Source organism: Vespula pensylvanica, chromosome 14 (genome assembly GCF_014466175.1).
Source record: "Vespula pensylvanica isolate Volc-1 chromosome 14, ASM1446617v1, whole genome shotgun sequence".
NCBI lineage: Eukaryota > Metazoa > Arthropoda > Insecta > Hymenoptera > Vespidae > Vespula > Vespula pensylvanica.
The window spans coordinates 5,019,174-5,025,173 of record NC_057698.1 but is presented as its reverse complement, the minus strand read 5'-3'; positions in this window follow the sequence as shown (position 1 = coordinate 5,025,173).

Here is a 6,000-nt window from a genome sequence, read left to right as displayed (position 1 = left end):
ATCCATGGTTGGCAGACATAAAGAAGTTACTAGAACATACAATATCGAATACGCTTTGAATAAAATTGGAAAGGAATAAAAATCAATATTCAAAATTTTATAAAATACTGTTTATAAAAAATTTTATAAAATATGTTTCGATTGTCAAAAGAAGCAAACTAGTTCGAATGATATATAAAGTACTAATAATCATAACTGATACTAGAGAATCATTGGACAAAATACCAATAGCTATATGCGGACATCTTCGAAAAACTGTATATGGAAATTAATATATATTGTCAATTATGGATTTATTCAGTAAATTTAATATTACTATTCCATTAAAACAATAAACCTCATTACATATTATTAAAGACCTTGCAAACAATATAATTTGTACATTCGGTGCACCTTGTGCAATTTTATCTGATCAAGGCAAAATTTTTATGTCCGAAATGTTTAAACAATTCGTAAATCTTTTTCAACTTCGACATTATAAAACATCATCTTTAATCAAATGGAACTCTTGAACGTAGTCATCATGGACTGATAGAGTATTTTAAATATTATATGAACGAACTTTGTGATTGAAACGAATGGCTTGTATTCGTTACATTTTATTAGAAAAAACTGGTATCACACCATATGAATTCATATTTAACACTCTATTTGAATTTCCATTATTTCCATTAGAATATTCCATTAGAAAAACTAATTACGTACAATGATTATTTCGTTAATTTAATCAAAAATTAAAAAAAGCGCAACAAATGATATATGAAAAACAACTAAAATTTAAAGAATGCATCAAATGATATTACAATATTAGAGCTAAGATAGTTAATTTCCAATCTGGATAACTTATATTTTTTATATCTAAACAAAAAGCAGACAAATTACGAAGTAATTATATAGGATCATTTGAAATAGTACAAAGTTTAGAAAGAATAATGTCAAATTAAAAATTGCGGATAATAAAACCAAAATAATACATGTAGATAAGATTACATTGATCAGTATTACAAATGCTATACACCCGTATTAAATGTAGTCATCATAAAAATCACATTACTAAAATGGGAAAAATTTACATTTCAAAATTACACTTCAAAGAATTGAAAACTTTCAAATCAGTTAACACTACATGGACACTTATTATATATAGTAATATGCATGAATTCACCGTAAGACAAATTGTTAGTACAAAATGTTAGTCTAATGACTAGTACTAATGGAAGCTATAGTAAGCATTATTCAAAGCATAAAAACAATTTTTCTGGAACTTATAACGTATGATTAAAATATAAGTAGTAACAATAACGAAAGTAACATTAATAATAGAAGAAATCATATACCATTTCAGTTTACAGGAACAATACAAAAATTTTGATACATTAGACGTAAAAGAAGGTAAATGTTTTTATAAGCAAATTAATATAATGGCAAATATTATAATGAAATTAGTAGAAATGGTAAAAAATTAAACACACATAATTTGAATATCGCGACTGATTTAACAGTGGTTAAACTAAAAGAGAAATTGAAAGCATTAAAGCTATTATATATGGGAACAAACAAGAAGTTGATAGTTTTTTTTAACAAACCAATGACAGAAGAGAGTTTTTTTTGCCATAATAGACGACTAATAGAAGGAGAATTAAATACTCTCAGAGAAGAGGTCGAACCCTTAAGAATAATATCATAATATTCATGTGTCGAATATACGCGTCGGTAAAAAATCGAGTGTTGTCTATGAGAAAATCGATATAATCACAGTAGCTGATTACTCCTAATGGACTAACAAGTGATAGTGTAACGTGAACAAGCCAACTCTAATTGCTAAGGTGAACTTATAGATTGGATGATGAACATTCAAAAATACTAATTGGAATAAGACTAGTGCTAGAGTGACTTTATTTTAAATCAGAATTATTGGAAGTGAACTTATTTTTACAATTTAAGAGTATGTTTCATCATCATTCTAACAAAATGATACTGCGTAGAAAATTCGAAGAGCATAGTTGGATAAAAGGTAAGACATTCTGTAATTCTTTTAAGACATTTCTGTAAATGTTTAGGAGAAAGTAATCCTTAAGAATTGCATTCTAATCAAAGTGAGCAATATCATTGAATAAATTATTGATGGAATTTCTGATCTAATTCTAAGAAACGAGGTACGTGCAAATAGATTTATAACAAGGATGGAATTGTTGGCAGCATTTAAAAACATCAATTTGTGGAGGAAGAAAGTTACTAGAAAACGAGTTTAGAATAACACTTTTTGTCCAAAAGCAGAGAGAAGTAGCCAAAAAAAGAGGACGAGCGATCATTGCAAAGTAAAAAGAGGATTTGTTTTAATACGTTAACTGTTGCGTTACCTGATTTTGGAAATTGTGAACAGGAATATGTGGATGACAGTTATATTGACTAATTATGAAAAATTTTGGTGAATATTTGAAAAGATATTAAAAATGATATAATATTTATATATCATAATTATTATATAAACGACACGGAAATAAAAATGTTTGTTATTTTATTTAAAAAATTATTTTGAATGTACGATTTGAAAGCATTCCATGCACAACTGCATAGTTGGTTGAGACCATCTGAACGAAAGATTGCTGTTTTATTTATATTTTTTTTTTGCCTTTGATTGCTCCGCACAACGTTTATTTTTCTATAATACAACTTACATGCACATTTAATACTTGCTCTAAAAGCATTTTTTGTAATTACAATATTGTGCTGTTTAAGTGCAAAAGAAGGTTGAGTTATGTTTGTAGGAATCTGTAATAACTCTTGAGTTAATAATTCCATGAATTGTCTTATGTTTATGTTCTTTTCTGTTGCTAGCTTGTAAATTACAAAAGTTTTTATTATCATAATTCTGAGGAAAAGTTGTATATCAAATTTTTGGTACCATTTCATCCCTTTTCTGATTGTGGTTATATACGAGCGATCTATTCTATACTTTTCTATATTTGTATGCAAAAGTTGCTACTGGTTTTAATTTTTCCGAATGGTTGTTGGCTATTAAAAAGTTCTGTTAGGTTTATTTTTTGATACTTGATATCACGATGGGAACGTGCTTTGTAGATATAATTCTAATACCCTGAGAATCTCCATTATTACCATTATTATCCTGTTTATATATTATTTCTCCTTTTTTTAACTTGCGCTTAGAAATATTTGTTGAGATCGATTTTTTAGTATTTTTGTTTTAGACAGAATATAGCTAATTTATAGCTAGAATAAAAATTATCAATATATAATGTTCGTCCACAGTTGGAAAGCCTTTTTGAGACAAAGAGACCGTTTCTCTATCCACACCTGAAGTACATTGTGTATGGTGATTGGACCAACTCATTCCGGAGACCAATACAACTAGTTTTCCTTCTCCAAGATTAGCAGCTGTTATACTAACAGAGCATTTAAGTTATATAGAAAGTTATATACAAATAAAAAACAACATTTTATTACTATAAGCTAAAACCTTTTTCATATCATATTTAATTAACCTACTTTTATTAACATTTACTATTAAAATAAATCAGATTTGTTTCAGCATAATTTAGAAGATCATGATAAAAAAAAATGGACATATTCCTCTATTCCTCTATATAGTTCATAACACACTATATTTGTTGCACTTTTACATTAAATTTTGTTTTAATATATTTAAATATTTGTTCTTATCTAAAATTCAATCAATAAAATGTAACTCTTCTATATCGGTAAGTGAAATATAGCTTCATATCATTGATCACTATATTTCACCGTCGATTTGATATTATTTATTTGTAATTGTTACGGTTTATGCTATATTAATTTTCATCCGTTACATTCATTAACATGAAATTTATTTTCATCTGTCAAAATGACGTCGTTCTTTCATAATTATGCTTTAGAAATAAATTCTTTAACGAATGTTAAGCGTTTCTTTTGACTAATTTTGTTTATATATGATTTTTTCCTTTATATATGAATCATTCTACAATTATATATTATTGATATTATTTACAATCTATATTATTGATATTATTTATTTGTAATTGTTACGGTTTATGCTATATTAATTTTCATCCGTTACATTCATTAACATGAAATTTATTTTCATCTGTCAAAATGACGTCGTTCTTTCATAATTATGCTTTAGAAATAAATTCTTTAACGAATGTTAAGCGTTTCTTTTGACTAATTTTGTTTATATATGATTTTTTCCTTTATATATGAATCATTCTACAATTATAGTTAGTTTCATTTAAAACATTGTGAATTGCATTTATGTAACTTTTGTCATTGTTTGTTTGTGTTATATTCTCCCTTTAACTCTTTAACATGCTTGATCTAATAGATTGCCGACGATTACATGTTATACGCAAATATTTTGAAGCTTCAGAAAATGAAAAATCTTATTTATCTTTTTAGTTAGTGAAATATTATTTAAGACAAACGATATGTCGAATATAAAAAGAGGACCGCCTTTAATATTGAATTACTCTTTATTTCTATCTTCTATTATAAAGAAGCGTCGATATATAACTGAAGATTTACATACTGCCAACTAATATTCTATTACATATATATATCTGGGTATGATGGAAATAAAAAAATTTTTTTATTTGGTTTTTGTGCAATATGAATAACAGATTTCAAGGAATCATATATTTTTTTTTTTTAAATTTTATGCTTGTGTAATTTTGTTTTATATAATCACTGGTGATCTCATTGTGTCTCCTTAAAGGGAATATTCGAATTGTTTCAACGAGAAGGATTCAATGCTTATGAAAATATAGAAAATTAAATCATGGATGCCTGATTAAAAGTTAATAAAGTAATATTCAAGAACGTGGAATTTTCATTTAGGGCAGAATAAATCTGTGCATTGGTGTCATAAGTCCTCCTTTCGAATATAGAAAATAAGGAAATATTTTTGGGTATACAACGAAGATAAGTTTTAAACATTAAATGATCTTGAACTACCAAAAATTATCAATAAATTCATTTCGAAATGCGCTACATGCCTATCCGAATTATACAAATCCATATAAAAAAAAAAGCAAAGAACATCTTGAAATGTCGAAAATACATGCATCTAAGATTTGTGACAATCATAAGATGTCCGTCCCCGAAACATGCCTTAGAAAAGCTATAATTGAAGAAATAATTGCGTAAAAAACTTCAAATGAAACACCATGTATATTATATAATATACCTTTTATGAAGTGGACTGCAAATACCTCGGATACAGAAAATATTTAAAAGTAGAAAAAAGAACAAATTTAAAACAAAAAGCAAAAACTTACTTATTGATTTCGGTCAATCAGAATTGGAATCCTTATTATAAGAATTCGGAAAAAATTGTTTTATCTACATAATACTATTTTTTCACGTTTTACTCTATCTGCAAAGTGTACATTCGCGATTATGGAAAGGATTAGCAACAAAAATATAGCTAAACGTAAATCTTTAGCAATAGACAACTGACAATAGATCAAATTTGTGCACTGTGAATTTCAGTCAATCCAATCTTGCAATTGGTTTATACTCAGATTACACATTGAAGCAATTTATATTATCTGCATACAATTAATACTGCATATATAGGTACTAAATGCAACACGTATATAACAAAAGAAAATCAAGATCTCTCACACTCATCCATTACATATCGTCTGCGTATATCGAACCATTTCCTAAATAACCTATTCACATTATTCAATTATGAATTTAATCATACAATATAAGAGATAAACGCACACTCTGCGTTAAATCTTGATCAAGCAGAATATAATATGTTTACTGGTGTATCAATAAGATGCAGATTACTTCTTTTAGACCTCTGTAATGAAATTCAGAGCTATAATTTCTGATAACTAGCTCAACAGCCTCATCTTATTCATAAAGAAATTTAATAGGATCAAATTCAGACCTATCTTATTAATCTCCTGTGCGTTTGCAAAATATTTGAAAGGACGCTAAAAAACTGACTCCAGTGATAGTGTAAATTCAACA